This window comes from Ranitomeya imitator, chromosome 8 (assembly GCF_032444005.1).
Source record: "Ranitomeya imitator isolate aRanImi1 chromosome 8, aRanImi1.pri, whole genome shotgun sequence".
Classification (NCBI taxonomy): domain Eukaryota; kingdom Metazoa; phylum Chordata; class Amphibia; order Anura; family Dendrobatidae; genus Ranitomeya; species Ranitomeya imitator.
This window is the reverse complement of record NC_091289.1, coordinates 1087096-1102666: the sequence shown is the minus strand read 5'-3', so window position 1 is coordinate 1102666 and position 15571 is coordinate 1087096. Positions and strand designations below refer to the sequence as shown.

The 15571-nt window shown below is 44.8% G+C and overlaps 1 protein-coding gene across 1 annotated transcript in view; it reads left to right on the top strand.

Annotated features, from left to right (window-relative positions):
* BSN (bassoon presynaptic cytomatrix protein) overlaps positions 1-15571 on the top strand; it is a gene marked incomplete at its 5' end in the record, with an annotated part of 169006 nt that overhangs the window by 98478 nt on the left and 54957 nt on the right. The window lies entirely within an intron of this gene.

The window sequence follows — 15571 nt, the reverse complement described above, 5'->3', positions numbered from 1 at the left end:
AGCAACAAGGAAACGGTGTACTAGAGCACGGAGCAGCAAAGAAAAGGTGTAATAGAGCACGGAGCAAGAAGGAAAAAGTGTAATAGAGCATGGAGCAAGAAGGAAAGGTGTAATAGAGCACGGAGCAACAAGGAAAAGGTGTAATAAAGCACAGAGCAAGTAGGAAAAGGTGTAATAGAGCACGGAGCAACATAGAAAAGTGTTGTGAATTCTGTGGCTGAATTCACTCCTGTGGTCACAAGTGGTACTGCAGCTTCTGAGCTCCTCCCTCAGGTGTTCTGGTGAGCTCGTTAACTGCTTCATTACTTAACTCCGCCTGGTGCTGCTATCCTTGCTCCTTGTCAATGTTTCAGTGTTGGATCTGAGCTTCTCCTGATTGTTCCTGTGACCTGCTGCTCTGTTTAGCTAAGTGCTTTTTGCTTTTTTGTTGCTTTTTTTCTGTCCAGCTTGTCTTTTGTTTTGCTGGAAGCTCTGAGACGCAAAGGGTGTACCGCCGTGCCGTTAGTTCGGCACGGTGGTTTTTTTTTGTCCCCTTTGCGTGGTTTTGCTTTAGGGTTTTTTGTAGACTGCAAAGTTCGCTTTACTGTCCTCGCTCTGTCCTAGAATATCGGGCCCCACTTTGGTGAATCTATTTCATCCCTACGTTTTGTCTTTTCATCTTACTCACAGTCATTATATGTGGGGGGCTGCCTTTTCCTTTGGGGAATTTCTCTGGGGCAAGTCCGGCCTATTTTTCTATCTTCAGGCTAGCTAGTTTCTTAGGCTGTGCCGAGTTGCCTAGGTAGTTGTTAGGCGCAATCCACAGCCGCTTTTAGTTGTGTTTAGGATAGGATCAGGTGTGCAGTCTACAGAGTTTCCACGTCTCAGAGCTCGTTCTTGTATTTTTGGGTATTTGTCAGATCACTGTGTGCGCTCTGATCGCTAAGCACACTGTGTTTCTGGATTGCCTTCATAACACCTGTCATTAGCAAACATAACAGTACAAGGAGCCTAACTAATGATTCTCAATAGAGGGAAAGAAAAAGTTCTGACATCATTTTTTTTTTTTTTTTCTCAGCTCTGTGTTCATTTTTTTTTTTTTCCCCTAGACATTTGGGTGATTCTGGACACAGGTGTGGACATGGATATTCAGGGTCTGTGCTCTTCAATGGATAATCTCGTTATAAATGTACAAAAAATTCAAGATACTATTGATCAGAAATCTATGTTAGAACCAAGAATTCCTATTCCTGATTTGTTTTTTGGAGATAGAACTAAGTTTCTAAGTTTCAAAAATAATTGTAAGCTATTTCTGGCCTTGAAACCTCATTCTTCTGGTAATCCTATTCAACAGGTTTTGATTATTATTTCTTTTTTGCGCGGCGACCCTCAAGACTGGGCATTTTCTCTTGCGCCAGGAGACCCTGCATTGAGTAGTGTCGATGCGTTTTTCCTGGCGCTCGGATTGCTGTACGATGAGCCTAATTCAGTGGATCAGGCTGAGAAAAATTTGCTGGCTTTGTGCCAGGGTCAGGATGATATAGAAGTATATTGTCAGAAATTTAGGAAATGGTCAGTACTCACTCAGTGGAATGAATCTGCGCTGGCAGCTTTGTTCAGAAAGGGTCTCTCTGAGGCTCTTAAGGATGTCATGGTGGGATTTCCTATGCCTGCTGGTTTGAATGAGTCTTTGTCTTTGGCCATTCAGATCGGTCGACGCTTGCGCGAGCGTAAATCTGTGCACCATTTGGCGGTACTGCCTGAGGTTAAACCTGAGCCTATGCAGTGCGATAGGACTATGACTAGAGTTGAACGGCAGGAATACAGACGTCTGAATGGTCTGTGTTTCTACTGTGGAGATTCCACTCATGCTATTTCTGATTGTCCTAAGCGCACTAAGCGGTCCGCTAGGTCTGCCGTCATTGGTACTGTACATTCCAAATTCCTTCTGTCCATTACCTTGATATGCTCTTTGTCGTCGTTTTCTGTCATGGCGTTTGTGGATTCGGGCGCTGCCTTGAATCTGATGGATTTGGATTATGCTAAACGTTGTGGGTTTTTCTTGGAGCCTTTGCGGTGTCCTATTCCATTGAGAGGAATTGATGCTACACCTTTGGCCAAGAATAAACCTCAATACTGGGCCCAGCTGACCATGTGCATGGCTTCTGCACATCAGGAAGTTATTCGCTTTCTGGTGTTGCATAATCTGCATGATGTGGTCGTGTTGGGGTTGCCATGGCTACAAACCCATAATCCAGTATTGGATTGGAATTCCATGTCGGTATCCAGCTGGGGTTGTCAGGGGGTACATGGTGATGTTCCATTTTTGTCGATTTCGTCATCCACCCCTTCTGAGGTCCCAGAGTTCTTGTCTGATTATCAGGATGTATTTGAAGAGCCCAAGTCCGATGCTCTACCTCCGCATAGGGATTGTGATTGTGCTATCAATTTGATTCCTGGTAGTAAATTCCCTAAAGGTCGATTATTTAATTTATCCGTGCCCGAACACGCCGCTATGCGCAGTTATGTGAAGGAATCCCTGGAGAAGGGACATATTCGCCCATCGTCATCACCACTGGGAGCAGGGTTCTTCTTTGTAGCCAAGAAGGATGGTTCGCTGAGACCGTGTATTGATTACCGCCTTCTTAATAAGATCACTGTTAAATTTCAGTATCCCTTGCCATTGATTTCTGACTTGTTTGCTCGGATTAAGGGGGCTAGTTGGTTTACTAAGATTGATCTTCGTGGTGCGTATAATCTGGTGAGAATCAGGCAAGGAGATGAATGGAAAACTGCATTCAATACGCCCGAGGGTCATTTTGAGTATCTAGTGATGCCGTTCGGACTTGCCAATGCTCCATCTGTGTTTCAGTCTTTTATGCATGACATCTTCCGTGAGTATCTGGATAAATTCCTGATTGTTTACTTGGATGACATTTTGATCTTCTCAGATGATTGGGAGTCTCATGTGAAGCAGGTCAGAATGGTTTTTCAGGTCCTGCGTGCTAACTCTTTGTTTGTGAAGGGATCAAAGTGTCTCTTCGGTGTGCAGAAAGTTTCATTTTTGGGGTTCATCTTTACCCCTTCTACTATCGAGATGGATCCAGTTAAGGTCCAAGCCATCCAGGATTGGATTCAGCCGACATCTCTGAAAAGTCTGCAAAAGTTCCTGGGCTTTGCTAATTTTTATCGTCGCTTCATCTGTAATTTTTCTAGCATTGCCAAACCATTGACCGATTTGACCAAGAAGGGTGCTGATTTGGTTAATTGGTCTTCTGCTGCTGTGGAAGCTTTTCAGGAGTTGAAGCGTCGTTTTTGTTCTGCCCCTGTGTTGTGTCAGCCAGATGTTTCTCTTCCGTTCCAGGTCGAGGTTGATGCTTCTGAGATTGGAGCAGGGGCGGTTTTGTCACAGAGAGGTTCTGATTGCTCAGTGATGAAACCATGTGCTTTCTTTTCCAGGAAGTTTTCGCCCGCTGAGCGTAATTATGATGTGGGCAATCGAGAGTTGCTGGCCATGAAGTGGGCATTCGAGGAGTGGCGTCATTGGCTTGAAGGAGCTAAGCATCGCGTGGTGGTATTGACTGATCATAAGAACTTGACTTATCTCGAGTCTGCCAAGCGCTTGAATCCTAGACAGGCCCGTTGGTCGTTATTTTTTGCCCGCTTCGACTTTGTGATTTCGTACCTTCCGGGCTCTAAAAATGTGAAGGCGGATGCTCTGTCTAGGAGTTTTGTGCCCGACTCTCCGGGTTTATCTGAGCCAGCGGGTATCCTCAAGGAAGGAGTCATTGTGTCTGCCATCTCCCCTGATTTGCGGCGGGTGCTGCAAAAATTTCAGGCGAATAAACCTGATCGTTGTCCAGAAGAGAAACTGTTCGTCCCTGATAGGTGGACTAATAAACTTATCTCTGAACTTCATTGTTCGGTGTTGGCTGGTCATCCTGGAATCTTTGGTACCAGAGAGTTAGTGGCTAGATCCTTCTGGTGGCCATCTCTGTCACGGGATGTACGTACTTTTGTGCAGTCCTGTGGGATTTGTGCTAGGGCTAAGCCCTGCTGTTCTCGTGCCAGTGGGTTGCTTTTGCCCTTGCCGGTCCCAAAGAGGCCTTGGACACATATTTCGATGGATTTCATTTCTGACCTTCCCGTTTCTCAAAAGATGTCAGTCATTTGGGTGGTCTGTGATCGCTTTTCTAAAATGGTCCATCTGGTGCCCTTGGCTAAATTGCCTTCCTCCTCTGATTTGGTACCTTTGTTCTTTCAGCATGTGGTTCGGTTGCATGGCATTCCTGAGAATATTGTTTCTGACAGAGGTTCCCAGTTTGTTTCAAGGTTTTGGCGAGCCTTTTGTGGTAGGATGGGCATTGACCTATCTTTTTCCTCGGCTTTCCATCCTCAGACTAATGGCCAGACCGAACGAACCAATCAGACCTTGGAAACATATCTGAGATGTTTTGTTTCTGCAGACCAGGATGATTGGGTGTCCTTTTTGCCGTTGGCTGAGTTCGCCCTTAATAATCGGGCCAGCTCGGCTACCTTGGTTTCTCCATTTTTTTGCAATTCTGGGTTCCATCCTCGTTTCTCTTCAGGACAGGTTGAGTCTTCGGACTGTCCTGGTGTGGATTCTGTGGTGGATAGGTTGCAGCAGATCTGGACTCAGGTAGTGGACAATTTGATCTTGTCCCAGGAGAAAGCTCAACTTTTCGCTAATCGCAGACGCCGTGTGGGTCCCCGACTTCGTGTTGGGGATCTGGTTTGGTTATCTTCTCGTCATATTCCTATGAAGGTTTCCTCTCCTAAATTTAAACCTCGTTTTATTGGTCCGTATAGGATTTCTGAGGTTCTCAATCCTGTGTCTTTTCGTTTGACCCTCCCAGACTCCTTTTCCATACATAATGTATTCCATAGGTCGTTGTTGCGGAGATACGTGGCACCTATGGTTCCATCTGTTGAGCCTCCTGCCCCGGTTTTGGTGGAGGGGGAATTGGAGTATATTGTGGAGAAGATTTTGGATTCTCGTGTTTCTAGACGGAAACTCCAGTATCTGGTTAAATGGAAGGGTTATGCTCAGGAAGATAATTCCTGGGTTTTTGCCTCTGATGTTCATGCTTCCGATCTTGTTCGTGCCTTTCATGCGGCTCATCCTGGTCGGCCTGGGGGCTCTGGTGAGGGTTCGGTGACCCCTCCTCAAGGGGGGGGTACTGTTGTGAATTCTGTGGCTGAATTCACTCCTGTGGTCACAAGTGGTACTGCAGCTTCTGAGCTCCTCCCTCAGGTGTTCTGGTGAGCTCGTTAACTGCTTCATTACTTAACTCCGCCTGGTGCTGCTATCCTTGCTGCTTGTCAATTTTTCAGTGTTGGATCTGAGGTTCTCCTGATTGTTCCTGTGACCTGCTGCTCTGTTTAGCTAAGTGCTTTTTGCTTTTTTGTTGCTTTTTTTCTGTCCAGCTTGTCTTTTGTTTTGCTGGAAGCTCTGAGACGCAAAGGGTGTACCGCCGTGCCGTTAGTTCGGCACGGTGGGTTTTTTTTGCCCCCTTTGCGTGGTTTTGCTTTAGGGTTTTTTGTAGACTGCAAAGTTCGCTTTACTGTCCTCGCTCTGTCCTAGAATATCGGGCCCCACTTTGCTGAATCTATTTCATCCCTACGTTTTGTCTTTTCATCTTACTCACAGTCATTATATGTGGGGGGCTGCCTTTTCCTTTGGGGAATTTCTCTGGGGCAAGTCAGGCCTATTTTTCTATCTTCAGGCTAGCTAGTTTCTTAGGCTGTGCCGAGTTGCCTAGGTAGTTGTTAGGCGCAATCCACAGCCGCTTTTAGTTGTGTTTAGGATAGGATCAGGTGTGCAGTCTACAGAGTGTCCACGTCTCAGAGCTCGTTCTTGTATTTTTGGGTATTTGTCAGATCACTGTGTGCGCTCTGATCGCTAAGCACACTGTGTTTCTGGATTGCCTTCATAACACCTGTCATTAGCAAACATAACAGAAAAGGTGTAATAGAGCACGGAGCAACATAGAAAAGGTGTAATAGAGCACGGAGCAACATAGAAAAGGTGTAATAGAGCACGGAGCAAGAAGGAAAAGCTGTAATAAAGCATGGAGCAAGAAGGAAAAGGTGTAATAGAGCACAGAGCAGCACAGAAAAGGTGTAATGGAGCACAGAGCAGCATAGAAAAGGTCTAATGGCGCACGGAGCAACAAGGAAAAGGTGTAATAGAGCACGGAGCAATAAGAAAAAGGTGTAATAGAGCACGGAGCAACATAGAAAAGGTGTAATAGAGCACGGAACAACAAGAAAAAGGTGTAATAGAGCACGGAGCAACAAGGAAAAGGTGTAATAGAGCACGGAGCAACAAAGAAAAGGTGTAATAGAGCACAGAGCAACAAGGAAAAGGTGTAGTAGAGCACGGAGCAGCAAAGAAAAGGTGTAATAGAGCACGGAGCAACAAAGAAAAGGTGTAATAGAGCATGGAGCAACAAGAAAAGGTGTAATAGAGCACGGAGCAACAAAGAAAAGGTGTAATAGAGCAACAAGAAAAGGTGTAATAGAGCACAGAACAACAAGGAAAAGGTGTAATAGAGCACGGAGCAACAAGGAAAAGGTGTAATAGAGCACGGAGCAACAAGGAAAAGGTGTAATAGAGCACGGAGCAACAAGGAAAAGGTGTAATAGAGCACGGAGCAACAAGGAAAAGGTGTAATAGAGCACGGAGCAACAAAGAAAAGGTGTAATGGAGCAACAAGAAAAGGTGTAATAGAGCACGGAGCAACAAAGAAAAGGTGTAATAGAGCATGGAGCAACAAGAAAAGGTGTAATAGAGCACAGAACAACAAGGAAAAGGTGTAATAGAGCACGGAGCAACAAGGAAAAGGTGTAATAGAGCACAGAGCAACAAGAAAAAGGTGTACTAGAGCACGGAGCAACAAGGGAAAGGTGCAATAGAGCATAGAGCAAGAAATGAAAGGTGTAATAGAGCACGGAGCAAGAAGGAAAAAGTGTAATAGAGCACGGAGCAACAAGGAAAAGGTGTATTAGAGCACGAAGCGAGAAGGGAAAGGTGTAATAAAGCACGAAGCAAGAAGGGAAAGGTGTAATAGAGCACAGAGCAACATGGAAAAGGTGTAGTAGAGCACGGAGCAACATAGAAAAGGTGTAATAGAGCATGGAGCAAGAAAGGTGTAATAGAGCATGGAGCAAGAAAGGTGTAATAGAGCATGGAGCAAGAAAGGTGTAATAGAGCATGGAGCAAGAAAGGTGTAATAGAGCATGGAGCAAGAAAGGTATAATAGAGCACAGAGCAAGAAGGAAATGGTGTAATAGAGCACAGAACAACAAGGAAAAGGTGTAATAGAGCATGGAGCAAGAAGGAAAAGGTGTAAGGGTATGTGTCCACGTTCAGGATTGCATCAGGATTTGGTCAGGATTTTATGTCAGTATTTGTAAGCCAAAACCAGGAGTGGAACAATTAGAGGAAAAGTATAATAGAAACATATGCACCACTTCTGCATTTATCACCCTCTCCGGGTTTTGGCTTACAAATACTGACATAAAATCCTGACCAAATCCTGATGCAATCCTGAACGTGGACACATACCCTTATAGAGCACAGAGCAAGAAGGAAAAGGTGTAATAGTGCACAGAGCAACAAGGAAAAGGTGTAATAGAGCATTGAGCAAGAAAGAAAAGGTGTAATAGGGCACAGAGCAAGAAGGAAAAGCTGTAATAGAGCACGAAGCAAGAAGGGAAAGGTGTAATAGAGCACAGAGCAACATGGAAAAGGTGTAGTAGAGCATGGAGCAACATAGAAAAGGTGTAATAGAGCATGGAGCAAGAAAGGTGTAATAGAGCATGGAGCAAGAAAGGTATAATAGAGCACAGAGCAAGAAGGAAATGGTGTAATAGAGCACAGAACAACAAGGAAAAGGTGTAATAGAGCATGGAGCAAGAAGGAAAAGGTGTAAGGGTATGTGTCCACGTTCAGGATTGCATCAGGATTTGGTCAGGATTTTATGTCAGGATTTGTAAGCCAAAACCAGGAGTGGAACAATTAGAGGAAAAGTATAATAGAAACATATGCACCACTTCTGCATTTATCACCCTCTCCGGGTTTTGGCTTACAAATACTGACATAAAATCCTGACCAAATCCTGATGCAATCCTGAACGTGGACACATACCCTTATAGAGCACAGAGCAAGAAGGAAAAGGTGTAATAGTGCACAGAGCAACAAGGAAAAGGTGTAATAGAGCATTGAGCAAGAAGGAAAAGGTGTAATAGGGCACAGAGCAAGAAGGAAAAGCTGTAATAGAGCACGAAGCAAGAAGGGAAAGGTGTAATAGAGCACAGAGCAACATGGAAAAGGTGTAGTAGAGCACGGAGCAACATAGAAAAGGTGTAATAGAGCATGGAGCAAGAAAGGTGTAATAGAGCATGGAGCAAAAAAGGTGTAATAGAGCATGGAGCAAGAAAGGTGTAATAGAGCATGGAGCAAGAAAGGTGTAATAGAGCATGGAGCAAGAATGGTATAATAGAGCACAGAGCAAGAAGGAAATGGTGTAATAGAGCACAGAACAACAAGGAAAAGGTGTAATAGAGCATGGAGCATGAAGGAAAAGGTGTAATAGAGCACAGAGCAAGAAGGAAAAGGTGTAATAGAGCACGGAGCAACAAGGAAAAGGTGTAATAGAGCACAGAGCAAGAAGGAAAAGGTGTAATAGAGCACGGAGCAACAAGGAAAAGGTGTAATAGCACGGAGCAACATAGAAAAGGTGTAATAGTGCACGGAGCAACAAGGAAAAGGTGTAATAGAGCATGGAGCAAGAAGGAAAAGGTGTAATAGGGCACAGAGCAAGAAGGAAAAGCTATAATAGAGCACGGAGCAACAAGGAAAAGGTGTAATAGAGTACGCAGCAACAAGGAAAAGGTGTAATAGAGCACGGAGCAACAAGGAAAAGGTATAATAGAGCACGGAGCAACAAGGAAAAAGGTGTAATAGAGCATGAAGCAACAAGGAAAAGGTGTAATAGAGCACGGAGCAAGAAGGAAAAGGTGTAATAGAGCATGAAGCAACAAGGAAAAGGTGTAATAGAGCACGGAGCAACAAAGAAAAGGTGTAATAGAGCACGGAGCAACAAGGAAAAGGTGTAATAGAGCACGGATTCTAAACAGCAAGAGCACAAGAAGAGGATTCAGAGATCCTCCAAAAAAATAGAAAAAAACAGCAAAACAAGGCAGAGCTTCTTACCTGCCTAGGCCTCTAAACAAATGCACTATCAGGATGCAGTGGACCCATGTGGTTAAGATGGAGACAACACAGGTGCAGCGGTTATAATATAGCACGGAGCAACAAGGAAAAGGTGTAATAGAGCATGGAACAACAAGGAAAAGGTGTAATAGAGCATGGAGCAAGAAGGAAAAGGTGTAATAGAGCACAGAGCAAGAAGGAAAAGGTGTAATAGAGCACGGAGCAAGAAGGAAAAGGTGTAATAGAGCATGGAGCAAGAAGGAAAAGGTGTAATAGAGCACAGAGCAAGAAGGAAAAGGTGTAATAGAGCACGGAGCAGCATGGTTAAGTCTTGTGACACATAATCCCCGTCTCTCTGAAAATATTATTTCATACTCTGGACTTCATGCTGATTCTGTATGTTGCCGCATGTTGCTCCTTATGTTTCACAGAGCACGCTGTGATGTCCTCGCCATACAGTGACATTTCAGTAACAGATGACAACCGTCTGCATTCTAGATTAGATAGATTAGATTGTGACTGCGCAGTGTCCTGCACAGTGGTGTTGCCGCGTCCAGGTGGACTAATAGTAACTGCTCCTTCAGGAGCCCATGGATGAGAAGGCGTTCATGAGCGCAGCTTGTACAGACGGGAATCTGTGTTCTGTGGGTCATGTGTCCTGACTGCCGCTCCTTTACTGCTGGCCGAGCTGATATTTGGGATGTATAAACCTGTCGCATCTGGTCATCGCAGCCTTATCACCATTACAGAGAACATGGATATGTTATGTGCAGCACAGATCTGGTGATGAAGCTGTGATGCTGATCACATCCATACTTCTGGTGAAGAATCCACTCCGTGCTTCAGTCATCTGCTCATTAGATGTTTGTGCTCAGGAGCCAGACTGTACACAGGGGTCTTCTCCCATTCTGTGATCCCGGTCCTTCTGCCTAGCTCTGATCTGTGTTCCCTGACCCCTCCACCTGCCTCCAGTCTCTGATCCCTGTCTCCTCCACCTGCCTCCAGTCTCTGATCCCTGTCTCCTCCACCTGCCTCCAGTCTCTGATCCCTGTCTCCTCCACCTGCCTCCAGTCTCTGATCCCTGTCTCCTCCACCTACCTCCAGTCTCTGATCCCTGTCTCCTCCACCTGCCTCCAGTCTCTGATCCCTGTCTCCTCCACCTGCCTCCAGTCTCTGATCCCTGTCTCCTCCACCTACCTCCAGTCTCTGATCCCTGTCTCCTCCACCTGCATCCAGTCTCTGATCCCTGTCTCCTCCACCTGCCTCCAGTCTCTGATTCCTGACTCCTCCACCTGCCTCCAGTCTCTGATCCCTGTCTCCTCCACCTGCCTCCAGTCTCTGATCCCTGTCTCCTCCACCTGCCTCCAGTCTCTGATCCCTGTCTCCTCCACCTGCCTCCAGTCTCTGATCCCTGTCTCCTCCACCTGCCTCCAGTCTCTGATCCCTGTCTCCTCCACCTGCCTCCAGTCTCTGATCCCTGTCTCCTCCACCTGCCTCCAGTCTCTGATCCCTGTCTCCTCCACCTGCCTCCAGTCTCTGATCCCTGTCTCCTCCACCTGCCTCCAGTCTCTGATCCCTGTCTCCTCCACCTGCCTCCAGTCTCTGATCCCTGTCTCCTCCACCTGCCTACAGTCTCTGATCCCCTTCCCCTCTGCCTGCTTCCAGTCTCTGATCCCTGTCTCCTCCACCTGAATCCAGTCTCTGATCCCTGTCTCCTCCACCTGCCTCCAGTCTCTGATCCCTGTCTCCTTCACCTGCCTCCAGTCTCTGATCCCTGTCTCCTCCACCTGCCTCCAGTCTCTGATCCCTGTCTCCTCCACCTGCCTCCAGTCTCTGATCCCCGTCCCCTCTGCCTGCTTCCAGTCTCTGATCCCTGTCCCCACCGCCTGCCTCATGTTTGTGATCCCCGACCCTTTCGCCTGCCTCTGGTCTGTGATTCCCCAACCCTCCACCTGCCTCCGGTCTGTGATCTACTGGTGAGGTGTGGAGGTAACCTGCTGTGACTACTGGTGAGGTGTGGGGATATGTGGAGACACAGGTGGTCGGGCGCTCTGGTCCGCTAGCCGAAACTGCGTGGACCAGGGATCATCCCACCAAACGCCCGCTCTCCTTTTAACGTAAGCCTAACACTACTCAGACAATACAGTGAGGATAAAACAGTGTGGCAATAACATAATAATAATAATAATTTTATTTATATAGCGCCAACATATTCCGCAGCGCTTTACAAATTATAGAGGGGACTTGTACAGACAATAGACATTACAGCATAACAGAAATACAGTTCAAAACAGATACCAGGAGGAGTGAGGGCCCTGCTGCTCGCAAGCTTACAAACTATGAGGAAAAAGGGGAGACACGAGAGGTGGATGGTAACAATTGCTTTAGTTATTCTACATAACATGTAGAATAGTCCCAACAAAATACGCAAGATGGTGCACATTACAGAGTCTCACCCTTCTGCTGACTCACCGGGATAAGAGCAGCTGTTACTTCACCGCTTCCAGGGTGACTACTCCACTTGTGACACGCACAGAGAGAAGGTAACGACAAAATTAGGAAGATGACGGTCCATTCAGGTATAAGGCCATTTGAACAGAGGGTCACTACCTGAGTTCTCAAAACATCTCCATGGAACCAGGCAACCGGTGGGTCTCATTCCTGCCTTTCGCAAATGTATCCATGGTTCAGTGATGGTCAGTGGAACATATCTGTATTCTTCCAGCCGAGGCTGAAGTCCCCTAATCTGGCATCCTTTAGAATGACAAATCTGTGTCCCTCGTGATGGAACCATGGTGTCTTAGCTGCTATCCTATAAAGAGTCTCTGGTTCTTTGTATCTCTGGATCTCTTGGATGTCTGGAGGTATTTCTGTCTGATGTTACAAAAGAATTTAACTTATTTTTTATAGTTAACAACTGTCCTTCTCTATCATTCACAGCTAAAGGGGCAGAATGATAATCTATTTGCATGGTTTTTCCTCCACTGTTTTGCAAGTCAACAAACTAGCTTGCCTGGACAATGTGCAATTAGCATATCAGCAAACATCATTGTTCAATGATCCTGCATGAAAGAAGAGTCAAGACTCTTGCCCAACTGAAGAAAAAAAAATGCATAAATTCAAAAGCGTAAAAAATAGATAAGTCTATTCCTCCTGGCTTGCTGAAAATAGATGTCTGGATAATCAAGATAAAATGCTGTTTCCCCACATTGCTACCCCATCTTAACCCCTTAATCCCATATGTCATACTATCCCGTCAAGGTGACCTGGGACTTAATTCCCAGGGACGGGATAGTACGTCATAGCGATCGGCCGCGCTCACGGGGGAGCGCGGCCGGGTATCAGCTGACTATCGCAGCTGACATCCAGCACTATGTGCCAGGAGCAGTCATGGACTGCCACCGACACATTAACACCCGGCACACTGCGATCAAACATGATCGTAGTGTTTCGGCGGTATAGGGAAGCATCGCGCAGGGAGGGGGCTCCCTGCGTGCTTCCCTGAGACCCTAGTGCTCTGCAAAGTGTCAGATCAGTGATCTGACCTTAAAATATGATGCACTCCCCCCGGGGCAATGTTATGAAGTTAAAAAAAAAGATATTTAGATGTGTAAAAAAAAAAAAAAAAATTCCTAAATAAAGAAAAAAATATATATAAATTGTTCCCATTAATGCATTCCTTTAAATAAAAAAACCACAATAAAAGTACACATATTTAGTATCGCCGTGTCCATAACAACCCGACCTATAAAACTGTCCCACTAGTTCACCCCTTCAGTGAACACCGTAAAAAAAAAACGAGGCAAAAAAACAACGCTTTATTATCATACCGCCGAACAAAAAGTGGAATAACGCGATCAAAAATACGGATATAAATAACCATGGTACCGCTGAAAACATCATCTTGTCTAGCAAAAAATCGAGCCACCATACAGCGTCATTAGCGAAAAAATGAAAAAGTCATAGTCCTCAGAATAAAGCGATGCAAAAATAATTATTTTTTCTATAAAATAGTTTTTATCGTATAAAAGCGCCAAAACATAAAAAATGATATAAATGAGATATCGCTGTAATCGTACTGACCCGAAGAATAAAACTGCTTTATCCATTTTACCAAAAGCGGAACGGTATAAATACCCCCCCCCCCCCAAAGAAATTAATGAATAGCTGGTTTTTGGTCATACTGCCTCACAATTATTGGAATAAAAAGGCGATCAAAAAATGTCACGTGCCTGAAAATAGTACCAATAAAATCGTCAACTCGTCCCACAAAAAAACAAGACCTCACAACCCTCACCACCCTCTGTGGACCAAAATACGGAAAAATTATAGCTCTCTAAATGTGGTAATGCAAAAAAATATTTTTTGCAATAAAAAGCATCTTTCAGTGTGTGACGGCTGCCAATCACAAAAATCCGCTAAAAAAACCCGCTATAAAAGTAAATCAAACCCCCCTTCATCACCCCCTTAGTTAGGGAAAAATTAAAAAAATGTATTTATTTCCATTTTCCCATTAGGGCTAGGGTTAGGGTTACATTTACAGTTGGGATTAGGGTTAGGGGTGTGCCAGGGTTAGGGTTATGGTTGGGATTAGGGTTAGGGGTGTGTTGGAGTTGGGGTTAGGGGTGTGTTTGGGTTAGGGTTTCAATTAGAATTGGGGGGTTTCCACTGTTTAGGCACATCAGGGCTCTCCCGTGCGCCCAAACAGGGGTTTATCCCAATACATGGGGTATCAGCGTACTCAGGACAAATTGGACAACAATTTCTGGGGTCCAATTTCTCTTGTTACTCTTGGGAAAATAAAAATTTGGGGGGCTAAAAAACCATTTTTGTGGGGAAAAATAATTTTTAATTTTCACGGCTTTGCGTTATAAACTGTAGTGAAATACTTGGGGGTTCAAAGTTCTCACAACACATCTAGATAAGTTCCTTGGGGGGTCTAGTTTCCAACATGGGGTCACTTGATGGTACATCAGCGGCTCTGCAAATGCAATGTGACGCCTGCAGACCAATCCATATAAGTCTCCATTCCAAATGGCGCTCCTTCCCTTCCGAGCTCTGCCATGCGCCCAAACGGTGGTTCCCCCCCACATATGGGGTATCAGCGTACTCAGGACAAATTGGACAACATCTTTTGCGGACCAATTTCTCCTGTTACCCTTAGGAAAATACAAAACTGGGTGTTAAAGATAATTTTTGTGGAAAAAAAATGATTTTTTATTTTCACGGCTCTGCGTTATTAACTGTAGTGAACCACTTGGGGTTCAAAGCTCTCACAACACATCTAGATAATATCCTTAGGGGGTCTACTTTCCAAAATGGTGTCACTTGTGGGGGGTTTCAATGTTTAGGCACATCAGGGGCTCCCCAACGCAACATGGCATCCCATCTCAATTCCAGCCAATTCTACATTGAAAAAGTCAAACGGCGCTCCTTCCCTTCCGAGCTCTGGCATGCGCCCAAACAGTGGTTTACCCCCACATGTGGGGTATCAGCGTACTCAGGTCAAATTGCACAACAATGTTTGGGGTACAATTTCTTCTGGTAATCCTGGGAAAATAAGAAATTGGGTGCAAAAATTTCATTTTTGTGAAAAAATATTATTTTTTATTTTTACGGCTCTACATTCTAAACTTCTGTGAAGCACTTGGTGGGTCAAAGTGCGCACCACACATCTAGATAAGTTCCTTAGGGGGTCTACTTTCTAAAATGGTGTCACTTGTGGGGGTTTTCAATATTTAGGCACATCAGTGGCTCTCCAAACGCAACATGGCGTCCCATCTCAATTCCAGCCAATTTTGTGTTGAAAAGTCAAATGGCGCTCCTTCGCTTCCGAGCTCTGCCATGCGCCCAAACAGTGGTTTACCCCCACATATGGGGTATTGGGGGACTGAGGACAAATTTTACAACAACTTTTGGGGTCCATTTTCTCCTGTTACCCTTGGTAAAATAAAACAAATTGGAGCTGAAGTAAATTTTTTGTGAAAAAAAATTAAATGTTAATTTTTTTTAAACATTCCAAAAATTCCTGTGAAACATCTGAAGGGTTAATAAACTTCTTGAATGTGGTTTTGAGCACCTTGAGGGGTGCAGTTTTTAGAATGGTGTAACACTTGGGTATTTTCTATCATATAGACCCCTCAAAGTCACTTCAAGTGTGAGGTGGTCCCTAAAAAAAATGGTGTGAAAATGAGAAATTGCTGGTCAACTTTTAACCCTTATAACTCCCTAACAAAAAAAGATTTTGTTTCCAAAATTGTGCTGATGTAAAGTAGACATGTGGGAAATGTTACTTATTAAGTATTTTGTGTGACATATCTCTGTGATTTAAGGGCATAAAAATTCAAAGTT